This window comes from Canis aureus, chromosome 37 (assembly GCF_053574225.1).
Source record: "Canis aureus isolate CA01 chromosome 37, VMU_Caureus_v.1.0, whole genome shotgun sequence".
NCBI lineage: Eukaryota > Metazoa > Chordata > Mammalia > Carnivora > Canidae > Canis > Canis aureus.
The window spans coordinates 886267-902330 of NC_135647.1; the positions used below are offsets into that span (position 1 = coordinate 886267).

General features: G+C 41.5%; 1 long non-coding RNA gene, 1 other non-coding gene and 1 pseudogene across 2 annotated transcripts; all 3 read right to left on the reverse strand.

Moving 5' to 3' along the window:
* Nucleotides 1-983: 983 nt before the first annotated feature.
* On the reverse strand, nt 984-12059 carry LOC144306562 (uncharacterized). The gene is made up of 3 exons (XR_013373636.1): nt 11619-12059; nt 3426-3468; nt 984-1050 (listed from the first exon to the last, which is right to left on the reverse strand). It is a non-coding gene; the product is annotated as an uncharacterized LOC144306562 (long non-coding RNA).
* Nucleotides 12060-12255: 196 nt separating this feature from the next.
* Nucleotides 12256-12347, reverse strand: TRNAI-UAU (transfer RNA isoleucine (anticodon UAU)). Its single transcript is given in 2 exon segments — nt 12256-12291; nt 12310-12347. It is a non-coding gene; the product is annotated as a tRNA-Ile (tRNA).
* A 1313-nt stretch (nt 12348-13660) lies between these two features.
* LOC144306447 (oligosaccharyltransferase complex subunit OSTC pseudogene) lies at nt 13661-14333 on the reverse strand (annotated as a pseudogene).
* Nucleotides 14334-16064: the final 1731 nt, after the last annotated feature.

Below are 16064 nucleotides of genomic sequence, written 5' to 3' on the forward strand. Positions count from 1 at the left end.
TTAGCTGCACTCAGTAACCTGACAGCGGACTCACAGGAAACCTGTATTTTGAGTGACTTGTCTTTTTGAAATAAGTTTAAACGCCTCCCCTTTCGAAAGGAGACCAAAGCCTCAGTGGTGACTCCTGCTGACTCAGGCTGATGCTCCCCACCACCCCGCGGCCACCGGACCGCATGCGGCGCTGTGCATCCAGCTCAGCAGGTGCCACTTGCCCCTGTGCCTGAGGACATAGCGCCAGCGTGGACACCTGGAGCCTCCGGGGAAGAGAGTCTGGTCAGCCGGGACTCTGGTGGAGCAGCTTCTGTGGAAGGTAGAGACTTGTGGCCACACACAGCTGAATATAAGATGAAATGGACAGAATGTTAGAACATATTGATAGACATTTGATAGACATATCAAATGAAACTCAAGAAGGAATATCAATTATGAATATATTCTTAAACTATGAAATATTTTGAATTAGTTCTCAAAAGTCTTTCTACTGAGAAAATCCCATGTCCCATAGTTTACCAGAGACTTCTTTAAAACATTCAAAAAAATAAATCTGATGAGACATAACTCCTCTGAGATAGAGCCAGGCCTGGATGGGCCCCTTCAACTCTTACCAGTGTTCCTTGGCTGTCTCCATTAGGAAAGAAACAAAAGAGAAAAAGCTGAAACTCTGCACCCTTTGAGTAGCATATCTGGACCAAGCCAGTCTGCCTCAGGATGGGTCCTGGACTTTCATGGACTTTCCCTCCTTGTAACATTAAAATCACATATAGGTGGAGATTTGACATGTTCATGAGACAGGCCACACATGAACAACATGACCTCCAAGTGCCCAGGTGGTCATGCAACCCTGATCTTATATGCTTATAGTAAACACTTTTTCCACCTGTTTCTTTCAAAAACTCTCCCAGACGTCTCCTGGGGAGCCAGCCTGAGCACACTTTCTTTCCTGCTGCCTCCCCTGTGCTGAACAGAAGCCCCAGTAAACTTGCCTGAAACTCCCATTAGGCCTCTTGTCAATTTCTGCTGCAGGCCAGCTGGGGGCCCAGTTAGGTGACACTTCCACAATATGGGAAAATAGGAGACAGAAAGAAAAGACACTCCAATTACTTTTGCAGAATAGCATAATGAGATTTTTCCCCAGTTAATGTACTTTTTAAATGGATTTATTGAGGATTTAAATGGATTTATAATTTTCTTATAATAAACTACATCTATTTAAACATATGTATGAGTTTGACACAGGTATAACTCATGAAGCTGTCACTACAATAAACATAATGAACACAGACATCACATCTCCCACACACAACCATGCTTTTTTTATGCTTGCAGTTATGAGAATTTTATGTAAATGAAATCATACATTACGGGCTCTCTTTATTCTTTTACCCACATTATTATTTTGAGATTCATCCATGATGCTTATATCAGTAATTCATTTCTTTTTGTTTCTAGATAGTATTCTGTTGTATGTATATACTACAATTTGTTTACCCATTTGCCTTTTGATGAATATTTACATTATCCCCAGTTACAAATAAAAATGCTGTGAATATTTGTGTATAATCCTTTGTGTAGATATATTATTTCATTTCTCTTGGGTAAACACCTACCACTGGAATGGCTGAACCATATGGTAGCTCTATATTTATAGAAAATATACTTATATTTAAAGAAACTGCCAAACTGAGGCTGATATTGCCTTCATACTAACCCAGTAGGGACATTATGAGAAAGGAAGATCACAGGTCAGTCTCACTCTTGAACCCAGATACAAATTACCTTGAAAATTAAGGAACTGAACACAGTCATGTTTAAAATTAATTATAAGTCATTTTGGCCTTGGGTTTGTAGCAAGATTGCAAGGCTGGTTTATCATTAGAAAAATAAATCATTCCAATTTGCACATTAAGATAGAAAGAATCCACGTGATCACCTCAATAGAGACAGAAAAAGTATTTGCTAAAACTCAGAATTCAGTCTGATCAAAACTCCAAGCAATCTAGTGATAGAAGGTAATTTGTTTAACTTGGTATCTTTGAAAAATCATAGTCAATATCAATCTTAAATGTGAAATATTGAATATATGCAGAATAATGAAAACATTCTGTTTGAGACTGGTAACAAATCACGGACACCAGCTCTTATCACTTCTGTTGACGATGATGGACTTCTGTGTGCATCATTCATTGCTTTGTGCAGTCATGCTCAAAAAGGGAATACAAGGTCACATGACTAGAGAAGAAGACTGTTGTTATTCTCAGTGATATGATTACATACAAAGGTAAGTTATTCTATTAGATAGATCTATTACAACATAATAGCTTGTAAGATCTAGTAGATGGCAGTAGATTATACTGAGCAGTGTAAATGGAGAGATGAACCATGAAGCATATGTTACATACGATTAGAAAAGAACAGGGTTGGAGAATACACCTCTGCTACATTCACATACAATGGGCCCTTTCCTTTTTACTTCACATAAGGCCAAGAATCTGATAGACAAACTTTATTTATTACAGTTTTCGTTTTTTATTTTAAGCAGTCATTGACAGTCTTTGTTTAGGGGATCTCAGAGTGTGTCTTACAATCCAAACCCAAAGCAGCTCTATTTTGCTGAAATTCTCCTGTTCTACTTGCCTGCCTAACCCAGGTTCCTCCATCCTCCTGCCCTCTCCAGGTCCTTTCTGGAACTGAACTCCAGGTAGAGCTGATTTCCAGCCTGAGAAAGGGCTGGTGGATTATGAGACTTTAGAAGCCTCCTTTTGAAGATAGAAACCATTTCTTTCTCTAGACTTCGGGGCTCTTCTTGGGGCTTCTAAACTGAGAACAATAGTATAAGGACACTGAATTGTGTCTCGGAAACCCCAAAGCCTTTTAGAGCAGTCATGCAGAAGTCTTTTTCTGCCGTCACCATAGACATTACAGCTTTCAATCCCACATTATTGGATAATAATACCTGCCTCATGAGATTAAACGTTAATATATTGTTTTGGGATATAACCTTGGTTTGTTTTAATTGGATATGGTAAAACACACAGGAGTTGGCTGTCCTGAAAGAACAAGTGTTTGTACACTCAGATCCCCAGAAACAGAAGCCATGGCACATCATCCAGTCCAGGGCATGTGAGGAAGTACCAGGATCAGGCAGTAGGCAGAGGGAGTGAGAGGAATGTGGGCAAGAGTCTTTCCTGTGTTTTTTGTGGGAAGAATGAGTGAGGCAGGGTAAACAGGTTTGGGATGGGCAGTTTGAATGATTCAGGGCTGTCCCTAGTGATCTGGTACCTGGCCCTGCGATGACTAGGGCAGGAGAATAGTGGCCCAGAGCATAAGAGCTTGATAAGGAAACTGTCTGGAGCACAGACTCTGGACTGGTTAGTGTTCATGGGAAAGGCACAGTCACAGGGGGTTGTTTGTTGGAAACAACCTACCTCTGGGTATTAATCAGCTCTCGGGGACAGGGACAGTCTTTCTCTAGGGTTGGCAAGGACCCAAGATGTCAAAGCATCAGGAAATATAGAAAATAAAAAACATGATTAATACACATCTATAAAGCACTGAGCATGTAGCATGACGTTTGGCCTGCACACAATAAATTATATTTATCATTTACATTATATATTAACATCATGTAGTTAATAGCAATGGAAGGAATCCAATTTTCATATTACTGCTTTAGGGCTGTATCTACGATGTCATCCCACCCTTCACATGTTGTTACTAATTCCTTTTTGTTTTTTTTTTTAAGATTTTATTTATTTATTCATGAGAGACACAGAGAGAGAGGCAGAGACACAGGCAGAGGGAGAAGCAGGCTCCATGCAGAGAGTCCGACGTGGGACTCCATCCAGGGTCTCCAGGATCGTGTCCTGGGCCAAAGGCAGACGCTCAACCACTGAGCCACCCAGGCGTCCCTGTTGTTACTAATTCCTAACTATCTAGGACTCTTAGCCTTTGCTCACCTTTGTAGTAATTGGCTATTAAGTAGTAAAGAAACTCTTTCTTTATGGGCCCCATCTTATGTATCATGTCAAGTAGCTCAAAGACTCTTTTTCCTCTCCCAAATCTGAGTTTCAAAGTTCTGATAAGTTTTGGAACACACCTCCAGCATTAGAAGAACAAATGATCTAAATTTGAAAAAAGAATCATGGCGGGCTTATTTCAGAACTCCCATCTGAAAGTGTGACATATCCATATTACAACCAGGGTAAGAATAAAAACTAAAGTCTGGAAAAGCTTTGCCTACCCAGGGAAGGTAAGGACCAGTAGTCTACCTCCGAAAGACGTGAAGGCCAATAGTGACATGTCAGATCCTATAGTTCTCAGCCTCTCAGGGCCAAGGTGTTCATTCGGGCTCACATCCTGGTCAAGACAGAGTCAATGGAGACAGAAGGTGTTGTGGGAGCCCAGGGCTGGAGTATAGGAAGGGGAGAAAGTGGAGGAGGAGGGGAATAAGGAGAGAAGAAAGCGGGCAGCCCCGGTGGCGCAGCGGTTTAGCGTCCCCTGCAGCCTGGGGTGTGATCCTGGAGACCCAGGATAGAGTCCCACGTCGGGCTCCCTGCATGAGGCCTGCTTCTCCCTCTGCCTCTCTCTCTCCCCACCCCCTACCCATGTGTCTCTAAGAATAAATAAATAAAATCTTAAAAAAAAAAAGAAGTGGTAGTTACTTCCTACAGTTGCTACTGCTCCTATTAAAAAAAAAAGGAGAGAAGAAAGGAAGGTGGGAGGAAAGAAGTAAGAAAGAAGCATGCTGGAAGACATTGACAAGCTGCCTGCCACGTAGCAGCCATCTCCAAATGCATCACACTGAGGTCTCACTAATGAGCAGGTGGTTGCCAGCGTGCCCATTCTGTCAGTAAGGAAGTCAACACAGAGAGAAAATAAATAATATGCCAGAGTTTGCTTTCCTAATAATCCCAAGTGTTCCAAAATCCAATTCATTTTCATTATTCAATAGTAAAGACTTATGGAAGACATGAAGAGAGTAGAGAAAGGGTGGAAAGAAAGGAGATGCAGGGAATTCAGGAGCAAAGTTCCAGAGGTGTTCAGAACCCATCATGAAAAAAAAAAAAGAAAAAAAAAAAAAAGAACCCATCATGAAATGAATTCATGATATAAATGGCTGCTGAGCAAGGGTTAATCTCATGTAGACCTCAGCCTCTCTTGGAAGAAATCACTTATTCATTAAAAAAAGTATTGATGTATTTTAAATTTCACACATACTTTTTGTTACTTGGGATAAAAATGAACAATTTCAATAGTCTCTGCCTTGAGAAGCTTAATTTCAATGATGTCAGTAAACAGAACTCCTGCTTTTACAGCTACAATTCCCCTATGACTGTCCCACACACCAACTATGGAATTTGGTGTGAACATGCTCTTTTTTAAAAGATTTTATTTATTTATTTGGAAGAGAGAGCACGGGCAGGAGAAAGGGGCAAAGGCAGAGGGAGAAGCAGATTCCCCACGAAGCAGAGAGCCTGATGTGGGGCCTGATCCTAGGACCCTGAGATCATGACCTGAGCTGAAGGCAGCCACTTAACCAACTGAGCCACCCAGGTGCCTCACATGCTTTTAAAAAGCTTATAGCAAAAGGAACAAGGAAGAGATAAAGCCATCATAGCAGGAAAACGGTGCAGTATTACCTTGGACAGAAGAAAGCAATACCATTTAACGCCCACTTGCTTCTGTCTTTTCCAACAAGGAATAATAATACTTATTTTTTAAAAAGATTTTATTTATTCATGAGAGACACACAGAGAGAGGCAGAGACACAGGCAGAGAGAGAAGCAGACTCCATGCAGGGAGCCTGATGTGGGGCTGGATCTCAGGATTCCTGGATCATGTCCTAGGCTGAAGGCAGATGATCAACTGCTGAGCCACCCAGGCACCCCAATAATACTTATTTTTTAAAAAGTATTTTTATTTTTTAAAAATAATAACTCACTTTATCATCACACAATATTTTAAAAAAGTTTTAAGTAATCTTTATGCCCAACATGGAGTTCAGACTTACAATCCCAAGATCAAGAGTCCCATGCTCTTCCATCTGAGACAGCTAGGTACCCCAGGAAAATATTTGAAGTGGAAAAATAGGGGTCCCTGAGTGGCTTGGCCATTAAGCATATGACTCTTGATTTTGGCTCAGTTCATGATCTCAGGGTCAAGAGATCAAGCCCCACCTTGCACTCTGTGCTGAGCATGGAGCCTGCTTAAGACTCTCTCTCCTGGGATCCCTGGGTGGCACAGCGGTTTGGCGCCTGCCTTTGGCCCAGGGCATGATCCTGGAGACCCGGGATTGAATCCCACATCGGGCTCCCGGTGCATGGAGCCTGCTTCTCCCTCTGCCTGTGTCTCTGCCTCTCTGTCTCTCTGTCTCTCTCTCTCTGTGACTATCATAAATCAATAAAAATTAAAAAAAATTTTTTTAATTTAAAGATTCTCTCTCCCTCTCTCTCCGCCCGTCTCCCCACACTGACTAACTCTCTTAAATAAATAAATCTTTTTTTAAAAAGACTCATTACAAGTTTCAACAGTTACTAAAAGAAGCATGGCATTGGCCAGGACAGGTAACTAGAAAAATCAAACATAACAGGGAGCTTATGCTCATGTGACACCTGATAGAGAAGAGAGGATACACTACAGATGGGGGGCTGGAGTGAATTTTTAGGTAAATAATTCTAGAAAAAATGAACATAAATGTATTGACCTGTACTTCATCATATAAAATTTTTTTTGAGTTAAAGGCTTAAAATGTAAAAGACAAATATATACAAATTTTAGAAAATTATAAAAAAGAATGTATTTGCAAACCTGGGGTAGGGAAGAATTTCATAAGCATGCACAACATGACAACAATAAGGAAAAAGATTTATTTGACATTAAAATTTTTTTAAGTTAGCTAATCCACAGACACCATAATGAAAGAGAAATGGCATTTATAGTGTTGGCTGTGGGTTTTTTTTTTTCACAGATGTCCTTTGTCAAGTTGAGGAAGTTCCTTTTTTTTTTTTTTTCAAATTTTTATTTATTATTTATGATAGTCACAGAGAGAGAGAGAGAGAGAGAGAGAGAGAGAGGCAGAGACACAGGCAGAGGGAGAAGCAGGCTCCATGCACCGGGAGCCCGACTGTGGGATTCGATCCCAGGTCTCCAGGATCGCACCCTGGGCCAAAGGCAGGCGCCAAACCGCTGCGCCACCCAGGGATCCTGAGGAAGTTCCTTTCTATTCTTAGTTGGTTGATAATTTTCATCAGGAAAAGGTGTTGGATTTTGTCAAATGCTTTTTCTGCACCTATTGTGATGATCACGTGGTTTTTGTTTTTTATTCTATTGATATGATATATTACAATAATTGATTTCTGCTTGTGAAACCAGCCTTTGCTTTCCTGGGATAAATCCCATTTTGTCATGGTATATACTTCCTTTTATGTATTGCTAGATTTTGTTAGTATTTTGTTGAGGATTTGTGTCCATGTTCATAAAATACATTGGTCTATATTTTCTTGTGATGTCTGTCTGGTTTGGGTAATAATGGCTTCATAAAATCAGTTCCTAAAAAAAAAAAAGAGGAAGTCTTTCATCCTCCTTTTTTTTCCTGAGATTTATTCATAGAGACAGAGAGGCAGAGACACAGGCAGAGGGAGAAGCAGGCATCATACAGAGAGCCTGACGTGGGCCTTGATCTAGGGTCTCCAGGATCACGCCCTGAGCTACAGGCAGAGCTAAACCGCTGTGCCACCAGGGCTGCCCTTCCTGAGATTTTTATTAATTTATTCATGAGAGACACCGAGAGAGAGCGAGGCAGAGACACAGGCAAAGGGAGAAGCAGGCTCCATGCAGAGAGCCCGACATGGAATTCGATCTCAGGTCTCCAGAATCAGGCCCTGGGCTGAAGGCGGCACTTAACAGCTGAGCCACCCGGGCTGCCCACCCTCCTCTATTTTTAAAAAGAGTTTACCAATTCTCCAAGAATTGATACTGATTCATCTTTGAATATTTGGTACAATTCAGCAGTGAGGATGCCTGGGAATGATCTTTTTTTTGTGGGTAGTCTTTTGGTTACTAACTCAAACCATTTGCTTATTACAGATCTATTTATATTATCTACTCTTTTTGAATTAGTTTCATTAGTTTGTGTCTTCCCAGAAATGTGTTCACTTCATCTAAGTAATCTAATGTGTTGGTGTCCTATTATTCACAGTATCCATTGATAACTTTTTTTTTTTTAATTTCTGTAAGGTTTATAGTAATGCTCCTTCTTTCATTTCTAATTCTAGGAGTTTCAGTTCACCCTCTTTTTCCTTAGTTAGCCAAAGGTTTGTCAATCTTGTTGATCTTTAGAAAAAAAAAAAAACACAGCTTTTGGTTTGTTTCACTGATTTTCTATGTTGTTTTTCTATTCTTTATTTCATTAATTTCCATTCTAATATTTATTTCCTTACTTCTCTGCTTGTTTAGATTTTGTTTGCTCTTCTTTTCCAGTCCTTAAGGTGGAGGGTTAGGTTATTAATTGGAGACTGGTTTTCTTTTTTTAACATAGGAATTTATAATTATAAATTTTCTTCTAAGCCCTATGTTAGCTGCATCACATAAGATTTGGTATGTTAAGCCATTGTTTTCATTTATCTTAAAGTATTTTCTATTCTCTTTTGTTTTTTTTTTCATTGACTCATTTGTTATTTCAGAGTATATTGCTTAATTTTCACATAATTGTGAGTTCTATGAAATTCTTTGTTATTAATTTCTAGTTTCATACATTGTGATTGATGAATATATTTTGTATTATTTCAATCCTTTTAGATTTATCAAGGTTTGTCTTATGGCTGAGTATACGGTTATCCTTGAGAATGTACCACGTGCACTTGAGATGTAAGTATACTTGGTGGTATTTTCTATAGATGTCTGTTAGGTCTGGTTTATTATATATTTTATCATAAAAATCGTTTATTTTTTTGTTGATCTTTTGTCTAGTTCCATGTATTATTGAAAGTAAGATTTTGAAATCTCCAACCATTATTGTTGAATTGTCTATTCTTTTCTTTATTTCTTTAAGTTTTTGCGTCATACATTTTGGTGCTCTTTCATTGGGTACACATATAAGTGTTATATCTTTCTGATGGGTTGATTCTTTTTCATCATTATGAAATGTTTTTATTTATCTCTAGAGCCTTTTTTATTTGTTTTAGACTATTTTGTGTAATAATAGATACAGACACTTTGGCATTCTTGTGGTTGCTGTGTGCATGATATATCTTTTTATCATTCTTGTCACTCTATCATATCTTTGAATCTAAAATGTATCTCCTGTAAACCACATAGAATTGGATCTTTTTTAAAATCCAATATAACAGTCTGCCATCAGATTGGTTGTTTAATCCATTCATAATTAATGTTATTTTCAATATAGTGGTATTTATATCTGCCGTTTTACTTTTTGTTTTCTCCATGTTATTATTGGCAAATATATTACATATTACATTTCTCTGCTATAGCTCCAATATACATTTATAAAAACCCATTGTTTTGTAGAATTGCTTTTTTATATAAGCAAAGAAGTTTGGCCTAGGTGTGGTATCTTGGTGGATAACCCAGTGGGAAGGTCCTGGAGACCTATTTGAAAAAAGAACTGTACATGTAATTTCTAGTCACCATGACAACAAGTATGCTACCCCTAAGAATTTCTGTTATGGGATTTCCTTGAAAAAATATTAGGCAACAAGCTATCAGGTTTGAGTGCTTGGTATCTTTAAACTATTTCAATATGCAAATGTTTCTCAATGTGGCTATTAGCTCCTTGTCTCCTTGTCATGGGCAAGGCAAAGCAGGACATTTAACAAAAGGACAGCCAGCACTGGGAAGATGCATCCAGAGAGGAATACGGATCCTACAGCTTAGTCTATTTGCAAATGCAGGCAAGGAATGTGGACACTGCCTATTCAATCATACCTCTACTCACTCTAGAGATTCAGAAATTCTGAGCCTTTCAACTCTAAGCTTGGTGCAAGGACCCAAGGAAACAGCTTACTCCTGGAATAAATTTAAATAGCCCAGGTTCCAAATGATTTTGGAGTCTCTATGCTGTGGCAAGAACAGAGAGGACCCAATGTTTAGGACAATGAAAAGATCCCCAAAAGTAATAATCTGCTAACTCATCTTAGGCTCTTACTCTGTGCTTAAATGCTTCTGTGTGAAATACAGCCTTCTAAATCTTTGTAACGAACCTCACCCAAATTTAGTGGCTTAAGACAATAATTGTTTCTTTCATTTGAAATTCTGCAGGTCAACAATTTGGGCTGCACTCAGCTGGGAAATTCTTTTGCTAGTTTTGCTTGGGGTCATTCATGTGATTGCAATCATCTGGCAGTCTGACTGGGACTGGATGGTACAAAATGTTCCCACCCACATGTCTGGGGTGTCACCTGGAATGGCTGGGATGGCTAGGATGGCAGTGTCTATATGTGAGCCTCCATCGTCTAGGAAATTAGATGGCATTCCTTCGTATGGCGAGTCTCAGGGTCCCAAGATGGCAAAAGGGGAAGCTCCAAGGCCTTATCTTGGAACTCCTGCAAAATCACTTCTATAATATTGTAGTTGGCAAAGTCAATCACAAGATCAGCTCACATCCAAGAGGGAGAGAAACAGACCCCATCTCTTGATGGAAGATACTGCAAAATCACTTTGCATGGGGACATGCAGAGATGGGAGGAATTTGCAGCCATTAATTAACTGATAATTTATTATCTCCTTTTTAACTGAAAACAACTCTGTGAATAACCTCTCTTCATATGTCCATTGTACATCCTGCTAAGTAACCTATTCATTATCACTTCTTTTTTTAAAATATTTTATTTATTTATTCATGAGAGACACACAGAGAGAGAGGCAAAGACATAGGCAGAGAGAGAAGCAGGCTCCCTGCAGGGAGCCTGAGGTGGGACTCCATCCCAGGAGCCAGGGAACATGCCCTGAGCCAAAGGCAAATGTTCAACCGCTGAGCCACCCAGATGGGCCCATTATCACTTTTTTCTTTCTTTCTTTCTTTTTTTTTTTTTTAACATACAAAAGCTTTATCTATTTGATAGTGCATCCGTTGTCAAATGTGAAGTCCAGGTTCAAACTGCACTGGCCTCCCCATGATTATGTACATAGCTCACACTACTTACAACAGTGTGCAGTAAGTAACTCAGAGTATCAAGTCCTGGATTTGAGTCCAGGTTGTGCAATCTTTTTTTTTTTTTTTTTTTTTTTTTTTTTTTTTTTTTTTTACTTTATGATAGACATAGAGAGAGAGAGAGGGGCAGAGACACAGAAGAAGGGAGAAGCAGGCTCCATGCCAGGAGCCCGACGTGGGACTCGATCCCGGGACTCCAGAATTGCACCCTGGACCAAAGGCAGGTGCTAAACCGCTGAGCCACCCCTAGTTGTGCAATCTTGAGCAAGTGACAACCTCTGCAAGCTTGCTTTTGTGTGTGTGTGTGTGTATTTTTTTTTTTGGAGTTCGACCTGCCAACATACCGTATAACGCCCAGTGCTCATGCTGTCAAGTGCCCCCTTCAGTGCCATTATCACTTCTTTACCAAGTGTTCACCGAAGTCGGCCTGGGAGCCTTGTTTTGGACTTACATTTACATCTGGGGCAGCTCAGGGCGACGAGGGGGCTGTAAGCAGCATCTGGACGATTTCCCCTGCCCTGGGAAGCTGGAGAGCGCTGTGTCCCCAGGATGCCTTCGGGAACCCTGAATATCCAGACGGCGAGGTTGCTGAGGTTACGTGGGCCACACGCAGGTTTCCGCTCAACTCCGAGTGGGTCAGTTTGTTTTCTGAGACTGAACACCTGTGTCTTCCTCATAAGTGCAGGCATCGCGGACCTGAGGGATGAGGATCCCAGAGGAGTGGAGAACTGAGGTACGGAAGGCAGATTTAAGACCGGAAAGTTTCCCCTGAAATACTAAAGACAAACCAAGGTCGTGGGCACCTGGTGGCTCTGTGGTTGAGCCTTCCGGATCCAGGCCCGCTCGAGCCTCCGTGGGGAGCCCGCTTCTCCCCCTGCCCGTGTCTCTGCCTCTCTGTGTGTCTCTCGTGAATAGATACGTCTTTAAAAATCTTTTTAAAAAGCACAGCAAGACTGTCCGCATTTCAAGGAGTTAAACTCAGGCACAGCAGTATCTCTCAGTAAGTTTTGCGGATACCTTAGGCCGGGCCTGAGTCTCTGTGTCTCGGCTCTAGAGCCGGGCGGGTCGTGCCGCAAGGGTGGCAAAAGTGCTCCAGGTGAGGTTCGAACTCACAACCTCGGCATCGCCCACAGCTACCGTCGTATAAGTACCGCGCGCTAACCGGTTGCGCCACTGGAGCGGCCCGGCGGAGCGCGCTCGGGGACCCTGGACTCACCTTCAGCGCCCGGAGCGCGAACTCCCGGGAGCCGGACCCCGGAGCGGGGCCGGGGCGGCGGGGGCGGCGGGGGCGGCGGGGGCGGCGGGGCTCCCCTCGGCCTCTCCGCGCAGGTGCAGCCCGCGTTGCCGCTCGCTGCCTCCCAAGGACCCCGAAGCCTCTAGAGAGCTACGAGTTCCTTCCAGGAAAGCAGCGTTTTTCAGACACACGGCGGCAGCGCGGGCTAAGGAAATGCAGGAAACAACAGGATAATTGCTTGACAATTTTCTAAAGTCTCATACCCAAATCCGCTGTTCCCTGGTGTATGCCAGACTTTGTTCTAGGGAGATTTTCGTTGGAGTGTTTCGGAGTGGCCGTGACTGTCACTACACACACAGCCACACACACACACATATATATGTAACACATATGCATTTATATACTATTTTTAAGTTAGAAACATTTTAAATTTCTGCTCCTCTAATACATCTCATTGTGCAGGCAACAGTCTCAGATACATATTGTCACATATTCTGATACATATTGTCACATATTCTGATACATATTGTCACATATTCTGTTTAAAGGCAAAGGGCCATAGGTACAGCTGATCATCTGTCCAGAGTTCTCAGTTTATGGAATCTAGCTTCTTTTATATTAATTTTTTTTAAAGTCAGAAATGTCATCTCCAAAGATTGTTCAGGGAGCTGTACAAAGTAATCACCTTATTCAATATTACAGTTGTAGAAATGGAGTATATTTTCTTTTCTTTTTTTTTTTCCAGGTTTTAATTTTTCATTGGTGTGCCTCCAACTTTCTTCAAGTCTTCCCTTAAATTTTTTTTTTTTATTTGTGAGACATAGGGTGGTGGGGTCACAGGCAGAGAAGAGCAGCCAGCTCCCCGGGCAGTGCAGAGCCACACACTGGGCTCAGTCCCAGTTCCTGCAGATCATGACCTGCACCAAACCGAGTCATGACTTTACCCACTGCACCACTGGAGTACATTTTCTTTAAGAAATAAAAACTAGGAAGTAAATGCCACCTAACATCATTGGTACATCGTTATAGGCCAGCAGGAAAAAAATATTGTGATAAGCTTGTCTCTTTGATACCAAGCGGACATTCTAGTTCAAGCTTTAATGCCTTTGTATGTTTTCACTAAATGAAGTGTTCACTTTTCTGCTGCTTTTCATTCTTTTCCATACTTCACATCAGAGGGTTGGTACAGCCTTTAAAACTTCATTGACAGGGACAAATTCAATATCCACTGAGTTCTTCTCTAAAGGCATTCTAACGCATCAGATGCCGGGCAGGTCCATCCTCCTGAACACTCTCGCCATGACAAAACTCAATAGGACACAGAAAAATCCAGTGAATATAAGAAGAAATCTATTGAGTTTTGGAATGTTTGGTGCACTCCATGATCCAGGATCATGAGCCCTAAGCCTCCCATTGTAAACAGGAAGATGGATGTGAGTCCTTCCAAAATTCATTGTCCATTTACTTTGTAGGCCAAGAAAGTTACTGGTTTCTGAGGCCCATGTTCATCAGGCAGAGAGCCAACACCAGGAGGTTCAACAGTAACACATCAATTGTTATGCTAGTGATGAGGAAGTAAGACACCACCAGCAGAGCATACAGTCACGGCCCACAGTACACGCACCCAGGGTGGCTTCTTCAGCTTCAGGTTGGGGCATTCAAGCACTAGCAAGGGGACTCGGTACAAAGTCTCCATGTTGGTGGTGGCAGGGGTGGCTCTTGACCCTCTGTATTATTTTATTTTTATTTAACACTATAACATAAACTATTTTCCATAATGGTCAAGCTAAAGGAAACACTGATAAAGCCCTTGCTGTTGGGTTGGACCTGTTCTAAGGACTGATATAATGACTCATTATTCCACATTTTTATATATTTGTAAGAGACAATGTTCAATCCGTCCACCGACCTATAACAATTTAACTGGATGTCTTTGACCTGTGTTCTTTTTTTTTTTTTTTTTTAATTTTTTTTTTTTTTTACATTTTTATTTATTTGTGATAGTCACAGAGAGAGAGAGAGAGGCAGAGACACAGGCAGAGGGAGAAGCAGGCTCCATGCACTGGGAGCCCGACGTGGGATTCGATCCCGGGTCTCCAGGATCGCGCCCTGGGCCAAAGGCAGGCGCCAAACCGCTGCGCCATCCAGGGATCCCTGACCTGTGTTCTGATAAAGACATTTGGTACATTTTAGACTTGCAGGACCAATGTTCTAGAGCAGAGGCTATCTTTCTGATTCCATGGCTTCTCTTCCTGGGAATATCCCAGCCTAATATAAAGAGCTAGCTCAGGACTTGGTCCTGGGGAAGAGCCGATGGTCTGAACAACCCATTGGTCCTCTCTTGTCCATGACCCCAAAACCATAAACATTATCTTCTGAACAGGACTACGGACTTCCTAGCTGAGAAGTCAGTCTCTGACAGGACACTGTGCCCAGCATCTTTAACACTTTCTTAGCGAACGTAAATGTTTTCTGAGCCAGGTTTGGGGCTAAGGTGGTAGTGGCAGGGTGTATAAAACATACGATGAGTCAAGGCTAAGATTTCATGATGGTGTGCAGATGACTTTTTTTAAACTAATGATGCCACAAAAGGTTATACTTAATCTTATTTTCCACTTATTTCTTTAAAGAATCAAAGGATGTAAATTAATCTTTTCTAATAAATATACCACATCAGGTACAGCACTTTCAATTAGGGCTATTCTTTGGTTTAGTTTGTGGAGAGACCCACAGACTCCAACAGACTAGAGAGACCATAGGGATCCCAATCATGTATCCTTTTTGTCTATCTGTCTGTCTCCTTGGGAAGATGGCTTCATGTACTGCCCAGGCCATGAACTTGGGAGTCAACTTCAGGCCTTCCACTTGGCCTATTCTACTGTGACAGTTCTTACACCACATGCCAAGATGTCAATGCAGCGGTTTGCCAATTACCACATACATCATTCTAACTGGACATTTGGAGACAAGAGAAATTTCTGTCAGATGGATCCATGGCCTTAATGGATGCACTGTGAACCAGACTTGGGCAGGGGCTGCATCTGCTGCTTAGTCCTCAAAGCCTCCTAATCAGAGGCCATGATGACACTTTAGGCCTTCCAGTATCAATGTCAACCTGGATCTTATGTCCAACAGTCCTTGAAATGTAAGGGTATTTCTCTTTCTTGATTTTATGGTTACTGAGTGAATGGCTAGAAGTTCCTTTAGGAAAAGACTGGGAAATTACTTTCTATGTATTTGTGGTGGTATCACAGGATCCTACCTTCTCAGGACCCGGCTTCTTCTTTAGTCCATGATTCTGGGTCTGAAAACTGGTTCAAGATTAGAAGCCAAGCAAGGTGTGGTGATTTTATTTTTAACTGGGGCTGCTGCCTCAGCTTCCTGGTTCTCTATTCTTGCTTTCTTCTGATTGTATAGACAATGATTACCTTTGTTGGATGTTCATCTACCTTGCTTCTAGGGATGGTGTGCTCTTTGAATCCATCTCCAACACTCTACAGAGTTCACACACACACATAATCACACATGCACACACACACACACACACACACACACTAATGAATGAATGTTTCCATCTCTGGCCTTCAGGATTCTATAATCTGCATTGCTAACAGTGAGGTTACTTCTATAGCAGAATTTCTTATCAGTCCAGGCCTTTAGAGG